Here is a 19,247-nt window from a genome sequence, read left to right as displayed (position 1 = left end):
TCCAGCAAGGTGTTGTAAACCTCCTTAACCCGATATATGTCCTTCTCCGGTATTCTATGGCGTACATAGCTGTATTCCACCAGAAAATGTTTATAGTGGTACAGCTCGTGGGAGATGTGATGCACATCGATTGGTGGATCTCTGCTGACTGGGGTGATTTCACGTAAGAGATGAGCCACTAAGGTCCGCGGCGATCGTTGCCACTGTTTATAAGTTTTGCTAACGTATAGCGCTTGCGCTTTAAGGTAGATGTCTGTCAGTTGTAGCCCTCCATTGCGTGTCGGTAGCGTCAAGGTATCATATGAAACCTTAAATATCTGACCTCTACTGACAAAATAACCAAGCGCTGCTTGCATTTGGTGTGCAATGGTTCGTGGCAGAGGCAGCACTTGAGCAACATAGTTGACTTTGGAAGTGATGTATGTATTGGCCAGTTGCACTTTTTGTATTACGTTTAAATTACGCAAGCTGTGTTGTTTTATGCTTGCCCGTAAGGTGGCAAGTAATTTTCGATAATTGAGAGCGGCCGTGCGGCGGATATTACTCGTATATTCTATTCCAAGGCATTTGATTTTTTCCACAGTGTTGATACTTCCAGCGGCTCTGATCTCTATACCCCGACCAAGATTCATAATACCAGATTTATTGCGGTTGAGTTTAGCTCCTGACGCCATTTCGTAGGTCGCCACAACTTCAAGTACTGTTTCCACCTCTCTTTCGTCAGTCACAAGTACCCCTACATCGTCCGCGTAGGCTTGACATATGATCTTCTGTCCGTGTATATGTAATCCACGGAGTTGCCGAGTCAGAGATACTAAGAGAGGTTCAAGCGCAATCGCGAAAAGCGTCATGGACATTGGGCAACCTTGTCTTACCGAACTCTGAATATTGATCGGGTGACTGAGTTGTCCGTTGACACTGATTCTTGACGTGCTATTCGTCAGTATGTTTTTCACGGAGGCTATAATATTCTGGGGGAAGTGCATGGATGTCATACACCGGAGCAGGTACGAATGATTAACTTTATCAAAAGCTTTTTCAAAGTCAAGCGACATCAGAGCACAGCGAATGTTGCAGGCTTCCGATATCGCTATAATGTCTCTGTAGTCGCATAAGGTCTGAAATATCGTTCTGTCCTTTCCACACTTGTCTGGTAGGCTCCTGTCACTGTACGAATAACAGAATTGAACCTTTGCATCATGATACGGGCGAAGATTTTATAATCACTATTGAGAAGTGTTATGGGTCGAAGATTCTCCACGGTTTTGCCTCCTGGTGTTTTGGGGACTAAGACCACTGTACCTTCACAGAATTCCTTCGGAAGGTCAGTGTCCGCATTTAGTATTTCATTGCATACGAGTGTCAATTTAGCAATTATTTGTTCGCGAAAAGTTTGATAAAATTCAGCGGGTAGCCCATCTGGTCCAGGTGATTTGTTCTTTGGGCTCTTCGAGATGGCAACTTCGACGTCTTCGTCCGTTATTCTCGCTGCGAGCACATCAGCTTCTTCTGGAGTGAGTCGCTCTGTCGTCCTAGCAGTGAGAGCTTGCTGCGCCGTTTCATCTGTCTGTGTATTGGCCAGCAATTCACTAAAGTGTCGATGGATCTCGTCTCGTATTGCAGCTTGATCTGTCAAGAGTCTCCCGTCTGAAGTTTTGAGTTCCGTCAGAATTTTAAGTTTTTGTCTTTTGTTCTCTTGGAGAATGTGGTACATCGATGTTGTTTCTTCTCGTGTACCGTTCTGCAAACGCGTTCGTATTTTACAGCCTTCGAGATGGTGTCTCTGCAGGTTGAGCAATTTTGCTTTTATTCTGTTGATTTGCCCATAATTTGTTATGACTGTAGCATCACGAACGCACAAGTCTCTCAGACAGCTGAAGTAAAACTCTACTGTCCGCTTCCGCCAGGCGACTTTTTCACGGGAGTAAGTTTTCATTGTCTTTATTATTGCGGGCTTCGCGCAGTTTAGCCACCAATTCAGCGCCGTGCCGTACAAGTGGAACTTCCTTTCACATTCTGCCCAAGTGGTGTGGAAGGCGGCGTAACATCCAGGATCCGAAAGATGAGTAACGTTTAGCTTCCACTGACCTCTCGCCCTGTAAGTGCCTTGTTTCTCTAAATTTATCGTACATATGTACGCGATATGATCAGAGAAAATCGTGGGCCATAGCTCAGACTGTAAAACGTGTCTCCTTAAATTGGATGTTGCGTAAATTCTGTCGATACGACTGGCAGAATGGCTGGTGATATAGGTGAAACCTAGCCTATCACCGTGTTTTAGTTCCCAAGTATCAAACAGTTGGAAGTCTCTGACGATGTCCTCCAGCTCCAGAGATTTGTTAAAATTTGGCGTCTGATCCTTGGGACTCAGCACGCAATTAAAGTCACCCGCAAAAATTATTTGGTCAAATCGCACCGCGAAAAGGGGGGCGATGTCCTCTTTGAAAAATTCGGCCCTGCGGCGCTTGTTTCCGGTTCCTGACGGGGCATATATGTTGATAAACCTGGTGTTGTTTATCGTGACAGCGAGACCTCTACTGTTAGGCAGTTGCGCCACGTCTGTAAGTAGGATCCCCTCTTTAGTCATAATCGCTGTGCCGAGGCTATTGTCATTGCCAGGATTGATGACGGCGTTGTAGCCAGTGATGTCGTCCAAACGGATAGCCGTTACTTCTTGCAGCATTAAGATGTCAATATCAGCGGCGTACAGAAAATCTTGGAGATTTCTCAGATTGAGGGTGCTGCTAATTTTATTTATATTCAAGGTTGCAATTCTGTACGCCTGTAAAGCCGTCATGTCGACTATACCGTGTCAGGTGGGGTACTGTTTGCCAAGGGAAGTGGATGCTTGCTCCACTTAGAAGAAGTCGGCATCATCATCTGCCGCACGAGTATCTTTGATGGTGGTTTGTTGCCGGGTGGACACATCCTGTCGACGGTCGGGTGCCGTCCGTCCTGAACGTTGTGCTATGTCAGCCATCTCTGCATCATGGCTTTGCTCCTCCATGTCATCCGCCCAGTCTCGCGTGCACGTAACTTCCCGCGTGTACGTGTTGGGTACAGGTGGAAGGTCCTTCAGACTAGCTGTACCGTCTTGAATGTGGATTCCACGGTCGGGGTCAGTGTCCTCATTTCGAGTCTTCTTTTTTATTGTTCGATCTTCCAGAGGAGTTGCCTGTGTCGTCTCCGCCAGTTCTTGGCCTATTTGTTTCGCCTTTTCGCGCAGAATTGGCGCGGCTTCTGCTGCTCCCTGACGGGCTATTCGACGTTTCTTCCGTTTCTTTGGTGAAACAGTTATAGGCTGCTGGTCATTATCCTCCGACGTGGCAACCGTATCATCTTTGTGTTGCCCGACTTCTTCGAGTGATTTGCACATGCCTTCTTCTGCCGTCTTAGCCTGGTCTTGTTCTCCACGCCTGTCAGTTTCCTCGTATTGTGAGTGTGCTGGACCTGTAGCTTCTGTGCTGCTAGTATCCATGGCTACGCTACCATCGGGAACGTCGGCGTAAGCAACTACCGCCGTGTCGATACACATGTCTGGGGCGACCTCACTGCGTAGTGCGGCGGCGTACGTCACGGGTAGCGTGGCCATTTGACTAGGCGGGTCTCGCTCCCCAGTCGGCAGTTGCGTCACACGCCGTTGAACACACTGCGCGCGGACGTGTTGCGTAGAACCACAGCCCGAGCAGGTTCTCGGCTGGCCATCGTAAATGATGATCGCTCTATATCCACCAATCCAGAGATACGACGGGATATGTTTCAGCATGTCAATCTTAACTTGCCTGACTCCATTTAATACTGGATACTTGTGCAAGCTAGACCATTTTTCGGCGACATTGCTGATAATGGTGCCATAGTCTCTCAGTTTGTTGTTAATCTCCTCGGGCGTTATTTCAAAGGGGAGCTCAAAGATTCGAACCGTTCGTATTCCCATTCCGGCACGCGAAACCGTGACCTGCCCTATGCGTCCGTCTGAATGTTTGAATTTCGCCACCCCACCACATGCTTCTACAATTTGGTCGCACTTGTCAGAACTGAATAACTTAAGGAACACAGTCGGACTGACAATCGACAGGTGTATTCCAATCAATTCATCCACTTTGATCTGAAAAGTTTCTTCGATAAATGCCTCAACTTCGTAAGATTTCGGTCGGGTGTAGTTCGGATCGAAAATCAACTTCAAAGTATCGCGTCGCGTTGTCTGATCCATTATGTCAATCTAAAAATGTTATCGTGAACTATGACTAACGCAGAAGGCGCGCACTCGCCACACAGCGCCGGCCGCTCGCAGCGACGATGTAAACACCGCAACAGCCGCACCGCACGTCCGCACAGCACGGCCGCTGGCGGCGGAATATCCTCTTTACGCAAAATCGCACGCAGCCGGTAGGATTCGAACCTACGCTCCCAGAGGGAATCTGATTTCGAGTCAGACGCCTTAACCACTCGGCCACGACTGCCCGTAGGGCGAGGTTCTCCGATACATGCAACTTCTACGGTTTAAAGCTATGTGGCATCAGAAAACGGCGTAGCTGCATTCTTTTCCGTAGTGTTTCCACCGCTACCAGAGGAATCGCTACCAAAGTATTAAAATTTCCGCCCGAACAGGGACTTGAACCCTGGACCCTTAGGTTAAAAGCCTAATGCTCTACCGACTGAGCTATCCGGGCTCACACGACAGTAGAGAACATCCCACGATGCACAGCTGTACACTGACTCATGTCCTTCACAGCTGTGCTATCGCTGCATGGAGCTGTTACTAATTAAACGTCGCCTGAATGCTGTCTACAAACGTGTCGCGCTAAGCTCGTAGCAGACTATCGAAGAATGCTGACACACGATGCAAAAACAAACCGCAGCAGTCGTTAGGTCTCATACGTTGGAGTAGAGGATTTACGTGTTTTGTCGACACTCACTGAGTAATTGGAAATTTCACAAGCATTTCGAATGCAATGCTTCCCACGTTTTCGCTCATTTCACGGTTCCGTTGGAGACGTTCTTCACCTCCTGACACAAAAAAAGGAACGCAGTCGGTAGGACTTTTCGTATTTTCTTACTTCTCAGGGAGTTGCCTAATGTGTTCCTCTTACGGCAAGCACTAGACAACCTGAACAGTTACAGGATAGAGTCATTTTTGTTATCGGCTGTACCTACATCATCACAGACTCGGAGCAATTCCATTGGCATCAGCTTCAAAACATACGCTTGCCGAAACCCGGGATCGAACCAGGGACCTTTAGATATTCAGTCTAACGCTCTCCCAACTGAGCTATTTCGGCTCACACCTAAGTCCGCAGATTTGCGCGTTTTCGTTAACCTCTGAATCGCCGCCAATTTCACAGTCATCTTCGTCTGATAAGACATAGGGACGCTGAAAGGCGAGCAGCAGATGCAGTGAAGTACCACACACATTTCTTCTGATTCCATCATCGTAAGAAGCAAACATGTCGACTCGATTCATGTAATATTGACTTCGCTTTCTCTAGAAAACCTTTGCTATATCGATGCCACGTGCAACTCGTGTGCAGAGAACGAGACACAAGAAGGAGTGAGCTCTCTACCATGTGAGAGGCAGTATGTAGCAGATACACACGCTAAAACATTTGACTTGCGTTAGCTCATAAATTGCTACACGTAACTGTCTGCAAGTTAAAATGGACACATCTGCACTGCCCAGAGAGGCGACACTTGCACTCACACCTGGTGGACGGCAGTGTGACGAGGCGATGAGCTGTGGCTTCTGGGTGCGACTGTAGCGCTGCAGCCAATAATACTGCACATTGCCGGCGACCCACGTGTTTAGTAGTGACGCAACTGCTAGAATGCAGCTGAACGCCCATCTTTTGAGAGCTACAAAATTTCCGCAGTCGGCAGGACTCGAACCTACACTCCCAGAGGGAATCTGATTTCAAGTCAGACGCCTTAACCACTCGGCCACGACTGCCGGTAGCAGTAGCGTCTTCCGACACGTGAAAGTGCACCTTTAGAAGCAATCCAATGGCAGAAAGCGGCGTGGCCTCACTCTTTTCTGTAGTGTTTCCATTGCCAGCACATTAGCCGTTACGAAAGTGTATTAATTTTCGCCTAGACATGGCGTTGAACCCAACACCCTTTGGTTGAAAATCAAACGCTCTACCGACTGAGCTATCGTACAGCTGTGTGGCATGCGAGTGATTCGCATGACGTAATTACTGGCTTATGGCTCCAATGGCGACTTCACCGACTTCCCACTGACGCACCGCTGACGCTAGTTTTCTGTCGTCTTAAGTGGTCGACATACTTGCAAGTAGCTGCGAGATCTTAAGAAAAGAAACGCTGCACCATTGCTTTTTCCGCACTCGAATGACCGAATTGCGATTCTTAAAAAAGAGAGAAATGAATGTTGGCTCTGTCCAACGCTTCCAAGCACGTCTGTGTACTCACGAACTCGGCGTCGACGCGAGAAAATGACGGGAGCGCACTCGTGGGCCTGCGACGGCTTTCTGCAGTCCCAGCGTCAGTGAGAGGAGAACCGGTAGCCACAGTAAGCAGCAGCCGTCGCGACACTCAGTATTGTTAAACGGAAATTTTCGTCTTGTTGAAGATGGCGCCATCGGTTTGCAACCGCGTTCACGTGTGTGAAAATATTTGCTCCTCTTTACGCAAAGTCGCACGCAGCCGGTAGGATTCGAACCTACGCTCCCAGAGGGAATCTGATTTCGAGTCAGACGCCTTAACCACTCGGCCACGACTGCCCGTAGGGCGAGGTTCTCCGACACATGCAACTTCTACGGTTTAAAGCTATGTGGCATCAGAAAACGGCGTAGCTGCATTCTTTTCCGTAGTGTTTCCACCGCTACCAGAGGAATCGCTACCAAAGTATTAAAATTTCCGCCCGAACAGGGACTTGAACCCTGGACCCTTAGGTTAAAAGCCTAATGCTCTACCGACTGAGCTATCCGGGCTCACACGACAGTAGAGAACATCCCACGATGCACAGCTGTACATTGACTCATGTCCTTCACAGCTGTGCTATCGCTGCATGGAGCTGTTACTAATTAAACGTCGCCTGAATGCTGTCTACAAACGTGTCGCGCTAAGCTCGTAGCAGACTATCGAAAGAATGCTGACACACGATGCAAAAACAAACCGCAGCAGTCGTTAGGTCTCATACGTTGGAGTAGAGGATTTACGTGTTTTGTCGACACTCACTGAGTAATTGGAAATTTCACAAGCATTTCGAATGCAATGCTTCCCACGTTTTCGCTCATTTCACGGTTCCGTTGGAGACGTTCTTCACCTCCTGACACAAAAAAAGGAAACGCAGTCGGTAGGACTTTTCGTATTTTCTTACTTCTCAGGGAGTTGCCTACTGTGTTCCTCTTACGGCAAGCACTAGACAACCTGAACAGTTACAGGATAGAGTCATTTTTGTTATCGGCTGTACCTACATCATCACAGACTCGGAGCAATTCCATTGGCATCAGCTTCAAAACATACGCTTGCCGAAAACCCGGGATCGAACCAGGGACCTTTAGATCTTCAGTCTAACGCTCTCCCAACTGAGCTATTTCGGCTCACACCTAAGTCCGCAGATTTGCGCGTTTTCGTTAACCTCTGAATCGCCGCCAATTTCACAGTCATCTTCGTCTGATAAGACATAGGGACGCTGAAAGGCGAGCAGCAGATGCAGTGAAGTACCACACACATTTCTTCTGATTCCATCATCGTAAGAAGCAAACATGTCGACTCGATTCATGTAATATTGACTTCGCTTTCTCTAGAAAACCTTTGCTATATCGATGCCACGTGCAACTCGTGTGCAGAGAACGAGACACAAGAAGGAGTGAGCTCTCTACCATGTGAGAGGCAGTATGTAGCAGATACACACGCTAAAACATTTGACTTGCGTTAGCTCATAAATTGCTACACGTAACTGTCTGCAAGTTAAAATGGACACATCTGCACTGCCCAGAGAGGCGACACTTGCACTCACACCTGGTGGACGGCAGTGTGACGAGGCGATGAGCTGTGGCTTCTGGGTGCGACTGTAGCGCTGCAGCCAATAATACTGCACATTGCCGGCGACCCACGTGTTTAGTAGTGACGCAACTGCTAGAATGCAGCTGAACGCCCATCTTTTGAGAGCTACAAAATTTCCGCAGTCGGCAGGACTCGAACCTACGCTCCCAGAGGGAATCTGATTTCAAGTCAGACGCCTTAACCACTCGGCCACGACTGCCGGTAGCAGTAGCGTCTTCCGACACGTGAAAGTGCACCTTTAGAAGCAATCCAATGGCAGAAAGCGGCGTGGCCTCACTCTTTTCTGTAGTGTTTCCATTGCCAGCACATTAGCCGTTACGAAAGTGTATTAATTTTCTCCTAGACATGGCGTTGAACCCAACGCCCTTTGGTTGAAAATCAAACGCTCTACCGACTGAGCTATCGTACAGCTGTGTGGCATGCGAGTGATTCGCATGACGTAATTACTGGCTTATGGCTCCAATGGCGACTTCACCGACTTCCCACTGACGCACCGCTGACGCTAGTTTTCTGTCGTCTTAAGTGGTCGACATACTTGCAAGTAGCTGCGAGATCTTAAGAAAAGAAACGCTGCACCATTGCTTTTTCCGCACTCGAATGACCGAATTGCGATTCTTAAAAAAGAGAGAAATGAATGTTGGCTCTGTCCAACGCTTCCAAGCACGTCTGTGTACTCACGAACTCGGCGTCGACGCGAGAAAATGACGGGAGCGCACTCGTGGGCCTGCGACGGCTTTCTGCAGTCCCAGCGTCAGTGAGAGGAGAACCGGTAGCCACAGTAAGCAGCAGCCGTCGCGACACTCAGTATTGTTAAACGGAAATTTTCGTCTTGTTGAAGATGGCGCCATCGGTTTGCAACCGCGTTCACGTGTGTGAAAATATTTGCTCCTCTTTACGCAAAGTCGCACGCAGCCGGTAGGATTCGAACCTACGCTCCCAGAGGGAATCTGATTTCGAGTCAGAGTCTCCGACACATGCAACTTCTACGGTTTAAAGCTATGTGGCATCAGAAAACGGCGTAGCTGCATTCTTTTCCGTAGTGTTTCCACCGCTACCAGAGGAATCGCTACCAAAGTATTAAAATTTCCGCCCGAACAGGGACTTGAACCCTGGACCCTTAGGTTAAAAGCCTAATGCTCTACCGACTGAGCTATCCGGGCTCACACGACAGTAGAGAACATCCCACGATGCACAGCTGTACATTGACTCATGTCCTTCACAGCTGTGCTATCGCTGCATGGAGCTGTTACTAATTAAACGTCGCCTGAATGCTGTCTACAAACGTGTCGCGCTAAGCTCGTAGCAGACTATCGAAAGAATGCTGACACACGATGCAAAAACAAACCGCAGCAGTCGTTAGGTCTCATACGTTGGAGTAGAGGATTTACGTGTTTTGTCGACACTCACTGAGTAATTGGAAATTTCACAAGCATTTCGAATGCAATGCTTCCCACGTTTTCGCTCATTTCACGGTTCCGTTGGAGACGTTCTTCACCTCCTGACACAAAAAAAGGAAACGCAGTCGGTAGGACTTTTCGTATTTTCTTACTTCTCAGGGAGTTGCCTACTGTGTTCCTCTTACGGCAAGCACTAGACAACCTGAACAGTTACAGGATAGAGTCATTTTTGTTATCGGCTGTACCTACATCATCACAGACTCGGAGCAATTCCATTGGCATCAGCTTCAAAACATACGCTTGCCGAAAACCCGGGATCGAACCAGGGACCTTTAGATCTTCAGTCTAACGCTCTCCCAACTGAGCTATTTCGGCTCACACCTAAGTCCGCAGATTTGCGCGTTTTCGTTAACCTCTGAATCGCCGCCAATTTCACAGTCATCTTCGTCTGATAAGACATAGGGACGCTGAAAGGCGAGCAGCAGATGCAGTGAAGTACCACACACATTTCTTCTGATTCCATCATCGTAAGAAGCAAACATGTCGACTCGATTCATGTAATATTGACTTCGCTTTCTCTAGAAAACCTTTGCTATATCGATGCCACGTGCAACTCGTGTGCAGAGAACGAGACACAAGAAGGAGTGAGCTCTCTACCATGTGAGAGGCAGTATGTAGCAGATACACACGCTAAAACATTTGACTTGCGTTAGCTCATAAATTGCTACACGTAACTGTCTGCAAGTTAAAATGGACACATCTGCACTGCCCAGAGAGGCGACACTTGCACTCACACCTGGTGGACGGCAGTGTGACGAGGCGATGAGCTGTGGCTTCTGGGTGCGACTGTAGCGCTGCAGCCAATAATACTGCACATTGCCGGCGACCCACGTGTTTAGTAGTGACGCAACTGCTAGAATGCAGCTGAACGCCCATCTTTTGAGAGCTACAAAATTTCCGCAGTCGGCAGGACTCGAACCTACGCTCCCAGAGGGAATCTGATTTCAAGTCAGACGCCTTAACCACTCGGCCACGACTGCCGGTAGCAGTAGCGTCTTCCGACACGTGAAAGTGCACCTTTAGAAGCAATCCAATGGCAGAAAGCGGCGTGGCCTCACTCTTTTCTGTAGTGTTTCCATTGCCAGCACATTAGCCGTTACGAAAGTGTATTAATTTTCTCCTAGACATGGCGTTGAACCCAACGCCCTTTGGTTGAAAATCAAACGCTCTACCGACTGAGCTATCGTACAGCTGTGTGGCATGCGAGTGATTCGCATGACGTAATTACTGGCTTATGGCTCCAATGGCGACTTCACCGACTTCCCACTGACGCACCGCTGACGCTAGTTTTCTGTCGTCTTAAGTGGTCGACATACTTGCAAGTAGCTGCGAGATCTTAAGAAAAGAAACGCTGCACCATTGCTTTTTCCGCACTCGAATGACCGAATTGCGATTCTTAAAAAAGAGAGAAATGAATGTTGGCTCTGTCCAACGCTTCCAAGCACGTCTGTGTACTCACGAACTCGGCGTCGACGCGAGAAAATGACGGGAGCGCACTCGTGGGCCTGCGACGGCTTTCTGCAGTCCCAGCGTCAGTGAGAGGAGAACCGGTAGCCACAGTAAGCAGCAGCCGTCGCGACACTCAGTATTGTTAAACGGAAATTTTCGTCTTGTTGAAGATGGCGCCATCGGTTTGCAACCGCGTTCACGTGTGTGAAAATATTTGCTCCTCTTTACGCAAAATCGCACGCAGCCGGTAGGATTCGAACCTACGCTCCCAGAGGGAATCTGATTTCGAGTCAGACGCCTTAACCACTCGGCCACGACTGCCCGTAGGGCGAGGTTCTCCGACACATGCAACTTCTACGGTTTAAAGCTATGTGGCATCAGAAAACGGCGTAGCTGCATTCTTTTCCGTAGTGTTTCCACCGCTACCAGAGGAATCGCTACCAAAGTATTAAAATTTCCGCCCGAACAGGGACTTGAACCCTGGACCCTTAGGTTAAAAGCCTAATGCTCTACCGACTGAGCTATCCGGGCTCACACGACAGTAGAGAACATCCCACGATGCACAGCTGTACATTGACTCATGTCCTTCACAGCTGTGCTATCGCTGCATGGAGCTGTTACTAATTAAACGTCGCCTGAATGCTGTCTACAAACGTGTCGCGCTAAGCTCGTAGCAGACTATCGAAAGAATGCTGACACACGATGCAAAAACAAACCGCAGCAGTCGTTAGGTCTCATACGTTGGAGTAGAGGATTTACGTGTTTTGTCGACACTCACTGAGTAATTGGAAATTTCACAAGCATTTCGAATGCAATGCTTCCCACGTTTTCGCTCATTTCACGGTTCCGTTGGAGACGTTCTTCACCTCCTGACACAAAAAAAGGAAACGCAGTCGGTAGGACTTTTCGTATTTTCTTACTTCTCAGGGAGTTGCCTACTGTGTTCCTCTTACGGCAAGCACTAGACAACCTGAACAGTTACAGGATAGAGTCATTTTTGTTATCGGCTGTACCTACATCATCACAGACTCGGAGCAATTCCATTGGCATCAGCTTCAAAACATACGCTTGCCGAAAACCCGGGATCGAACCAGGGACCTTTAGATCTTCAGTCTAACGCTCTCCCAACTGAGCTATTTCGGCTCACACCTAAGTCCGCAGATTTGCGCGTTTTCGTTAACCTCTGAATCGCCGCCAATTTCACAGTCATCTTCGTCTGATAAGACATAGGGACGCTGAAAGGCGAGCAGCAGATGCAGTGAAGTACCACACACATTTCTTCTGATTCCATCATCGTAAGAAGCAAACATGTCGACTCGATTCATGTAATATTGACTTCGCTTTCTCTAGAAAACCTTTGCTATATCGATGCCACGTGCAACTCGTGTGCAGAGAACGAGACACAAGAAGGAGTGAGCTCTCTACCATGTGAGAGGCAGTATGTAGCAGATACACACGCTAAAACATTTGACTTGCGTTAGCTCATAAATTGCTACACGTAACTGTCTGCAAGTTAAAATGGACACATCTGCACTGCCCAGAGAGGCGACACTTGCACTCACACCTGGTGGACGGCAGTGTGACGAGGCGATGAGCTGTGGCTTCTGGGTGCGACTGTAGCGCTGCAGCCAATAATACTGCACATTGCCGGCGACCCACGTGTTTAGTAGTGACGCAACTGCTAGAATGCAGCTGAACGCCCATCTTTTGAGAGCTACAAAATTTCCGCAGTCGGCAGGACTCGAACCTACACTCCCAGAGGGAATCTGATTTCAAGTCAGACGCCTTAACCACTCGGCCACGACTGCCGGTAGCAGTAGCGTCTTCCGACACGTGAAAGTGCACCTTTAGAAGCAATCCAATGGCAGAAAGCGGCGTGGCCTCACTCTTTTCTGTAGTGTTTCCATTGCCAGCACATTAGCCGTTACGAAAGTGTATTAATTTTCTCCTAGACATGGCGTTGAACCCAACGCCCTTTGGTTGAAAATCAAACGCTCTACCGACTGAGCTATCGTACAGCTGTGTGGCATGCGAGTGATTCGCATGACGTAATTACTGGCTTATGGCTCCAATGGCGACTTCACCGACTTCCCACTGACGCACCGCTGACGCTAGTTTTCTGTCGTCTTAAGTGGTCGACATACTTGCAAGTAGCTGCGAGATCTTAAGAAAAGAAACGCTGCACCATTGCTTTTTCCGCACTCGAATGACCGAATTGCGATTCTTAAAAAAGAGAGAAATGAATGTTGGCTCTGTCCAACGCTTCCAAGCACGTCTGTGTACTCACGAACTCGGCGTCGACGCGAGAAAATGACGGGAGCGCACTCGTGGGCCTGCGACGGCTTTCTGCAGTCCCAGCGTCAGTGAGAGGAGAACCGGTAGCCACAGTAAGCAGCAGCCGTCGCGACACTCAGTATTGTTAAACGGAAATTTTCGTCTTGTTGAAGATGGCGCCATCGGTTTGCAACCGCGTTCACGTGTGTGAAAATATTTGCTCCTCTTTACGCAAAATCGCACGCAGCCGGTAGGATTCGAACCTACGCTCCCAGAGGGAATCTGATTTCGAGTCAGACGCCTTAACCACTCGGCCACGACTGCCCGTAGGGCGAGGTTCTCCGACACATGCAACTTCTACGGTTTAAAGCTATGTGGCATCAGAAAACGGCGTAGCTGCATTCTTTTCCGTAGTGTTTCCACCGCTACCAGAGGAATCGCTACCAAAGTATTAAAATTTCCGCCCGAACAGGGACTTGAACCCTGGACCCTTAGGTTAAAAGCCTAATGCTCTACCGACTGAGCTATCCGGGCTCACACGACAGTAGAGAACATCCCACGATGCACAGCTGTACATTGACTCATGTCCTTCACAGCTGTGCTATCGCTGCATGGAGCTGTTACTAATTAAACGTCGCCTGAATGCTGTCTACAAACGTGTCGCGCTAAGCTCGTAGCAGACTATCGAAAGAATGCTGACACACGATGCAAAAACAAACCGCAGCAGTCGTTAGGTCTCATACGTTGGAGTAGAGGATTTACGTGTTTTGTCGACACTCACTGAGTAATTGGAAATTTCACAAGCATTTCGAATGCAATGCTTCCCACGTTTTCGCTCATTTCACGGTTCCGTTGGAGACGTTCTTCACCTCCTGACACAAAAAAAGGAAACGCAGTCGGTAGGACTTTTCGTATTTTCTTACTTCTCAGGGAGTTGCCTACTGTGTTCCTCTTACGGCAAGCACTAGACAACCTGAACAGTTACAGGATAGAGTCATTTTTGTTATCGGCTGTACCTACATCATCACAGACTCGGAGCAATTCCATTGGCATCAGCTTCAAAACATACGCTTGCCGAAAACCCGGGATCGAACCAGGGACCTTTAGATCTTCAGTCTAACGCTCTCCCAACTGAGCTATTTCGGCTCACACCTAAGTCCGCAGATTTGCGCGTTTTCGTTAACCTCTGAATCGCCGCCAATTTCACAGTCATCTTCGTCTGATAAGACATAGGGACGCTGAAAGGCGAGCAGCAGATGCAGTGAAGTACCACACACATTTCTTCTGATTCCATCATCGTAAGAAGCAAACATGTCGACTCGATTCATGTAATATTGACTTCGCTTTCTCTAGAAAACCTTTGCTATATCGATGCCACGTGCAACTCGTGTGCAGAGAACGAGACACAAGAAGGAGTGAGCTCTCTACCATGTGAGAGGCAGTATGTAGCAGATACACACGCTAAAACATTTGACTTGCGTTAGCTCATAAATTGCTACACGTAACTGTCTGCAAGTTAAAATGGACACATCTGCACTGCCCAGAGAGGCGACACTTGCACTCACACCTGGTGGACGGCAGTGTGACGAGGCGATGAGCTGTGGCTTCTGGGTGCGACTGTAGCGCTGCAGCCAATAATACTGCACATTGCCGGCGACCCACGTGTTTAGTAGTGACGCAACTGCTAGAATGCAGCTGAACGCCCATCTTTTGAGAGCTACAAAATTTCCGCAGTCGGCAGGACTCGAACCTACACTCCCAGAGGGAATCTGATTTCAAGTCAGACGCCTTAACCACTCGGCCACGACTGCCGGTAGCAGTAGCGTCTTCCGACACGTGAAAGTGCACCTTTAGAAGCAATCCAATGGCAGAAAGCGGCGTGGCCTCACTCTTTTCTGTAGTGTTTCCATTGCCAGCACATTAGCCGTTACGAAAGTGTATTAATTTTCGCCTAGACATGGCGTTGAACCCAACACCCTTTGGTTGAAAATCAAACGCTCTACCGACTGAGCTATCGTACAGCTGTGTGGCATGCGAGTGATTCGCATGACGTAATTACTGGCTTATGGCTCCAATGGCGACTTCACCGACTTCCCACTGACGCACCGCTGACGCTAGTTTTCTGTCGTCTTAAGTGGTCGACATACTTGCAAGTAGCTGCGAGATCTTAAGAAAAGAAACGCTGCACCATTGCTTTTTCCGCACTCGAATGACCGAATTGCGATTCTTAAAAAAGAGAGAAATGAATGTTGGCTCTGTCCAACGCTTCCAAGCACGTCTGTGTACTCACGAACTCGGCGTCGACGCGAGAAAATGACGGGAGCGCACTCGTGGGCCTGCGACGGCTTTCTGCAGTCCCAGCGTCAGTGAGAGGAGAACCGGTAGCCACAGTAAGCAGCAGCCGTCGCGACACTCAGTATTGTTAAACGGAAATTTTCGTCTTGTTGAAGATGGCGCCATCGGTTTGCAACCGCGTTCACGTGTGTGAAAATATTTGCTCCTCTTTACGCAAAATCGCACGCAGCCGGTAGGATTCGAACCTACGCTCCCAGAGGGAATCTGATTTCGAGTCAGACGCCTTAACCACTCGGCCACGACTGCCCGTAGGGCGAGGTTCTCCGACACATGCAACTTCTACGGTTTAAAGCTATGTGGCATCAGAAAACGGCGTAGCTGCATTCTTTTCCGTAGTGTTTCCACCGCTACCAGAGGAATCGCTACCAAAGTATTAAAATTTCCGCCCGAACAGGGACTTGAACCCTGGACCCTTAGGTTAAAAGCCTAATGCTCTACCGACTGAGCTATCCGGGCTCACACGACAGTAGAGAACATCCCACGATGCACAGCTGTACATTGACTCATGTCCTTCACAGCTGTGCTATCGCTGCATGGAGCTGTTACTAATTAAACGTCGCCTGAATGCTGTCTACAAACGTGTCGCGCTAAGCTCGTAGCAGACTATCGAAGAATGCTGACACACGATGCAAAAACAAACCGCAGCAGTCGTTAGGTCTCATACGTTGGAGTAGAGGATTTACGTGTTTTGTCGACACTCACTGAGTAATTGGAAATTTCACAAGCATTTCGAATGCAATGCTTCCCACGTTTTCGCTCATTTCACGGTTCCGTTGGAGACGTTCTTCACCTCCTGACACAAAAAAAGGAACGCAGTCGGTAGGACTTTTCGTATTTTCTTACTTCTCAGGGAGTTGCCTACTGTGTTCCTCTTACGGCAAGCACTAGACAACCTGAACAGTTACAGGATAGAGTCATTTTTGTTATCGGCTGTACCTACATCATCACAGACTCGGAGCAATTCCATTGGCATCAGCTTCAAAACATACGCTTGCCGAAACCCGGGATCGAACCAGGGACCTTTAGATCTTCAGTCTAACGCTCTCCCAACTGAGCTATTTCGGCTCACACCTAAGTCCGCAGATTTGCGCGTCTTCGTTAACCTCTGAATCGCCGCCAATTTCACAGTCATCTTCGTCTGATAAGACATAGGGACGCTGAAAGGCGAGCAGCAGATGCAGTGAAGTACCACACACATTTCTTCTGATTCCATCATCGTAAGAAGCAAACATGTCGACTCGATTCATGTAATATTGACTTCGCTTTCTCTAGAAAACCTTTGCTATATCGATGCCACGTGCAACTCGTGTGCAGAGAACGAGACACAAGAAGGAGTGAGCTCTCTACCATGTGAGAGGCAGTATGTAGCAGATACACACGCTAAAACATTTGACTTGCGTTAGCTCATAAATTGCTACACGTAATTGTCTGCAAGTTAAAATGGACACATCTGCACTGCCCAGAGAGGCGACACTTGCACTCACACCTGGTGGACGGCAGTGTGACGAGGCGATGAGCTGTGGCTTCTGGGTGCGACTGTAGCGCTGCAGCCAATAATACTGCACATTGCCGGCGACCCACGTGTTTAGTAGTGACGCAACTGCTAGAATGCAGCTGAACGCCCATCTTTTGAGAGCTACAAAATTTCCGCAGTCGGCAGGACTCGAACCTACGCTCCCAGAGGGAATCTGATTTCAAGTCAGACGCCTTAACCACTCGGCCACGACTGCCGGTAGCAGTAGCGTCTTCCGACACGTGAAAGTGCACCTTTAGAAGCAATCCAATGGCAGAAAGCGGCGTGGCCTCACTCTTTTCTGTAGTGTTTCCATTGCCAGCACATTAGCCGTTACGAAAGTGTATTAATTTTCGCCTAGACATGGCGTTGAACCCAACACCCTTTGGTTGAAAATCAAACGCTCTACCGACTGAGCTATCGTACAGCTGTGTGGCATGCGAGTGATTCGCATGACGTAATTACTGGCTTATGGCTCCAATGGCGACTTCACCGACTTCCCACTGACGCACCGCTGACGCTAGTTTTCTGTCGTCTTAAGTGGTCGACATACTTGCAAGTAGCTGCGAGATCTTAAGAAAAGAAACGCTGCACCATTGCTTTTTCCGCACTCGAATGACCGAATTGCGATTCTTAAAAAAGAGAGAAATGAATGTTGGCTCTGTCCAACGCTTCCAAGCACGTCTGTGTACTCACGAACTCGGCGTCGACGCGAGAAAATGACGGGAGCGCACTCGTGGGCCTGCGACGGCTTTCTGCAGTCCCAGCGTCAGTGAGAGGAGAACCGGTAGCCACAGTAAGCAGCAGCCGTCGCGACACTCAGTATTGTTAAACGGAAATTTTCGTCTTGTTGAAGATGGCGCCATCGGTTTGCAACCGCGTTCACGTGTGTGAAAATATTTGCTCCTCTTTACGCAAAATCGCACGCAGCCGGTAGGATTCGAACCTACGCTCCCAGAGGAAATCTGATTTCGAGTCAGACGCCTTAACCACTCGGCCACGACTGCCCGTAGGGCGAGGTTCTCCGACACATGCAACTTCTACGGTTTAAAGCTATGTGGCATCAGAAAACGGCGTAGCTGCATTCTTTTCCGTAGTGTTTCCACCGCTACCAGAGGAATCGCTACCAAAGTATTAAAATTTCCGCCCGAACAGGGACTTGAACCCTGGACCCTTAGATTAAAAGCCTAATGCTCTACCGACTGAGCTATCCGGGCTCACACGACAGTAGAGAACATCCCACGATGCACAGCTGTACATTGACTCATGTCCTTCACAGCTGTGCTATCGCTGCATGGAGCTGTTACTAATTAAACGTCGCCTGAATGCTGTCTACAAACGTGTCGCGCTAAGCTCGTAGCAGACTATCGAAGAATGCTGACACACGATGCAAAAACAAACCGCAGCAGTCGTTAGGTCTCATACGTTGGAGTAGAGGATTTACGTGTTTTGTCGACACTCACTGAGTAATTGGAAATTTCACAAGCATTTCGAATGCAATGCTTCCCACGTTTTCGCTCATTTCACGGTTCCGTTGGAGACGTTCTTCACCTCCTGACACAAAAAAAGGAACGCAGTCGGTAGGACTTTTCGTATTTTCTTACTTCTCAGGGAGTTGCCTACTGTGTTCCTCTTACGGCAAGCACTAGACAACCTGAACAGTTACAGGATAGAGTCATTTTTGTTATCGGCTGTACCTACATCATCACAGACTCGGAGCAATTCCATTGGCATCAGCTTCAAAACATACGCTTGCCGAAACCCGGGATCGAACCAGGGACCTTTAGATCTTCAGTCTAACGCTCTCCCAACTGAGCTATTTCGGCTCACACCTAAGTCCGCAGATTTGCGCGTCTTCGTTAACCTCTGAATCGCCGCCAATTTCACAGTCATCTTCGTCTGATAAGACATAGGGACGCTGAAAGGCGAGCAGCAGATGCAGTGAAGTACCACACACATTTCTTCTGATTCCATCATCGTAAGAAGCAAACATGTCGACTCGATTCATGTAATATTGACTTCGCTTTCTCTAGAAAACCTTTGCTATATCGATGCCACGTGCAACTCGTGTGCAGAGAACGAGACACAAGAAGGAGTGAGCTCTCTACCATGTGAGAGGCAGTATGTAGCAGATACACACGCTAAAACATTTGACTTGCGTTAGCTCATAAATTGCT

At 48.5% G+C, this 19,247-nt stretch overlaps 26 non-coding genes across 26 annotated transcripts; all 26 read right to left on the bottom strand.

Annotated features, from left to right (window-relative positions):
* Positions 1 to 4,378: 4,378 nt before the first annotated feature.
* Trnas-cga (transfer RNA serine (anticodon CGA)) lies at positions 4,379 to 4,460 on the bottom strand. Its single transcript has one exon. It is a non-coding gene; the product is annotated as a tRNA-Ser (tRNA).
* Positions 4,461 to 4,597: 137 nt separating this feature from the next.
* On the bottom strand, positions 4,598 to 4,670 carry Trnak-uuu (transfer RNA lysine (anticodon UUU)). Its single transcript has one exon. It is a non-coding gene; the product is annotated as a tRNA-Lys (tRNA).
* Positions 4,671 to 5,206: 536 nt separating this feature from the next.
* Positions 5,207 to 5,279, bottom strand: Trnaf-gaa (transfer RNA phenylalanine (anticodon GAA)). Its single transcript has one exon. It is a non-coding gene; the product is annotated as a tRNA-Phe (tRNA).
* Positions 5,280 to 5,862: 583 nt separating this feature from the next.
* Trnas-uga (transfer RNA serine (anticodon UGA)) lies at positions 5,863 to 5,944 on the bottom strand. Its single transcript has one exon. It is a non-coding gene; the product is annotated as a tRNA-Ser (tRNA).
* Positions 5,945 to 6,652: 708 nt separating this feature from the next.
* Trnas-cga (transfer RNA serine (anticodon CGA)) lies at positions 6,653 to 6,734 on the bottom strand. Its single transcript has one exon. It is a non-coding gene; the product is annotated as a tRNA-Ser (tRNA).
* Positions 6,735 to 6,871: 137 nt separating this feature from the next.
* On the bottom strand, positions 6,872 to 6,944 carry Trnak-uuu (transfer RNA lysine (anticodon UUU)). The gene has a single exon. It is a non-coding gene; the product is annotated as a tRNA-Lys (tRNA).
* Positions 6,945 to 7,482: 538 nt separating this feature from the next.
* Trnaf-gaa (transfer RNA phenylalanine (anticodon GAA)) lies at positions 7,483 to 7,556 on the bottom strand. Its single transcript has one exon. It is a non-coding gene; the product is annotated as a tRNA-Phe (tRNA).
* A 583-nt stretch (positions 7,557 to 8,139) lies between these two features.
* On the bottom strand, positions 8,140 to 8,221 carry Trnas-uga (transfer RNA serine (anticodon UGA)). The gene has a single exon. It is a non-coding gene; the product is annotated as a tRNA-Ser (tRNA).
* Positions 8,222 to 9,109: 888 nt separating this feature from the next.
* Positions 9,110 to 9,182, bottom strand: Trnak-uuu (transfer RNA lysine (anticodon UUU)). The gene has a single exon. It is a non-coding gene; the product is annotated as a tRNA-Lys (tRNA).
* Positions 9,183 to 9,720: 538 nt separating this feature from the next.
* On the bottom strand, positions 9,721 to 9,794 carry Trnaf-gaa (transfer RNA phenylalanine (anticodon GAA)). The gene has a single exon. It is a non-coding gene; the product is annotated as a tRNA-Phe (tRNA).
* A 583-nt stretch (positions 9,795 to 10,377) lies between these two features.
* Trnas-uga (transfer RNA serine (anticodon UGA)) lies at positions 10,378 to 10,459 on the bottom strand. Its single transcript has one exon. It is a non-coding gene; the product is annotated as a tRNA-Ser (tRNA).
* Positions 10,460 to 11,167: 708 nt separating this feature from the next.
* Positions 11,168 to 11,249, bottom strand: Trnas-cga (transfer RNA serine (anticodon CGA)). Its single transcript has one exon. It is a non-coding gene; the product is annotated as a tRNA-Ser (tRNA).
* A 137-nt stretch (positions 11,250 to 11,386) lies between these two features.
* On the bottom strand, positions 11,387 to 11,459 carry Trnak-uuu (transfer RNA lysine (anticodon UUU)). The gene has a single exon. It is a non-coding gene; the product is annotated as a tRNA-Lys (tRNA).
* Positions 11,460 to 11,997: 538 nt separating this feature from the next.
* Positions 11,998 to 12,071, bottom strand: Trnaf-gaa (transfer RNA phenylalanine (anticodon GAA)). The gene has a single exon. It is a non-coding gene; the product is annotated as a tRNA-Phe (tRNA).
* A 583-nt stretch (positions 12,072 to 12,654) lies between these two features.
* Trnas-uga (transfer RNA serine (anticodon UGA)) lies at positions 12,655 to 12,736 on the bottom strand. The gene has a single exon. It is a non-coding gene; the product is annotated as a tRNA-Ser (tRNA).
* Positions 12,737 to 13,444: 708 nt separating this feature from the next.
* Positions 13,445 to 13,526, bottom strand: Trnas-cga (transfer RNA serine (anticodon CGA)). Its single transcript has one exon. It is a non-coding gene; the product is annotated as a tRNA-Ser (tRNA).
* A 137-nt stretch (positions 13,527 to 13,663) lies between these two features.
* Trnak-uuu (transfer RNA lysine (anticodon UUU)) lies at positions 13,664 to 13,736 on the bottom strand. Its single transcript has one exon. It is a non-coding gene; the product is annotated as a tRNA-Lys (tRNA).
* A 538-nt stretch (positions 13,737 to 14,274) lies between these two features.
* On the bottom strand, positions 14,275 to 14,348 carry Trnaf-gaa (transfer RNA phenylalanine (anticodon GAA)). Its single transcript has one exon. It is a non-coding gene; the product is annotated as a tRNA-Phe (tRNA).
* Positions 14,349 to 14,931: 583 nt separating this feature from the next.
* Positions 14,932 to 15,013, bottom strand: Trnas-uga (transfer RNA serine (anticodon UGA)). The gene has a single exon. It is a non-coding gene; the product is annotated as a tRNA-Ser (tRNA).
* Positions 15,014 to 15,721: 708 nt separating this feature from the next.
* Positions 15,722 to 15,803, bottom strand: Trnas-cga (transfer RNA serine (anticodon CGA)). Its single transcript has one exon. It is a non-coding gene; the product is annotated as a tRNA-Ser (tRNA).
* A 137-nt stretch (positions 15,804 to 15,940) lies between these two features.
* Trnak-uuu (transfer RNA lysine (anticodon UUU)) lies at positions 15,941 to 16,013 on the bottom strand. The gene has a single exon. It is a non-coding gene; the product is annotated as a tRNA-Lys (tRNA).
* Positions 16,014 to 16,549: 536 nt separating this feature from the next.
* Positions 16,550 to 16,622, bottom strand: Trnaf-gaa (transfer RNA phenylalanine (anticodon GAA)). The gene has a single exon. It is a non-coding gene; the product is annotated as a tRNA-Phe (tRNA).
* A 583-nt stretch (positions 16,623 to 17,205) lies between these two features.
* Positions 17,206 to 17,287, bottom strand: Trnas-uga (transfer RNA serine (anticodon UGA)). Its single transcript has one exon. It is a non-coding gene; the product is annotated as a tRNA-Ser (tRNA).
* A 708-nt stretch (positions 17,288 to 17,995) lies between these two features.
* Trnas-cga (transfer RNA serine (anticodon CGA)) lies at positions 17,996 to 18,077 on the bottom strand. The gene has a single exon. It is a non-coding gene; the product is annotated as a tRNA-Ser (tRNA).
* A 137-nt stretch (positions 18,078 to 18,214) lies between these two features.
* On the bottom strand, positions 18,215 to 18,287 carry Trnak-uuu (transfer RNA lysine (anticodon UUU)). The gene has a single exon. It is a non-coding gene; the product is annotated as a tRNA-Lys (tRNA).
* Positions 18,288 to 18,823: 536 nt separating this feature from the next.
* Trnaf-gaa (transfer RNA phenylalanine (anticodon GAA)) lies at positions 18,824 to 18,896 on the bottom strand. The gene has a single exon. It is a non-coding gene; the product is annotated as a tRNA-Phe (tRNA).
* Positions 18,897 to 19,247: the final 351 nt, after the last annotated feature.

This window comes from Schistocerca gregaria, unplaced genomic scaffold (genome assembly GCF_023897955.1).
Source record: "Schistocerca gregaria isolate iqSchGreg1 unplaced genomic scaffold, iqSchGreg1.2 ptg000445l, whole genome shotgun sequence".
Taxonomy (NCBI): Eukaryota; Metazoa; Arthropoda; class Insecta; order Orthoptera; family Acrididae; genus Schistocerca; species Schistocerca gregaria.
Note: the sequence above shows the minus strand (reverse complement) of the source record. Positions and strands in the feature narration are given on the sequence as shown.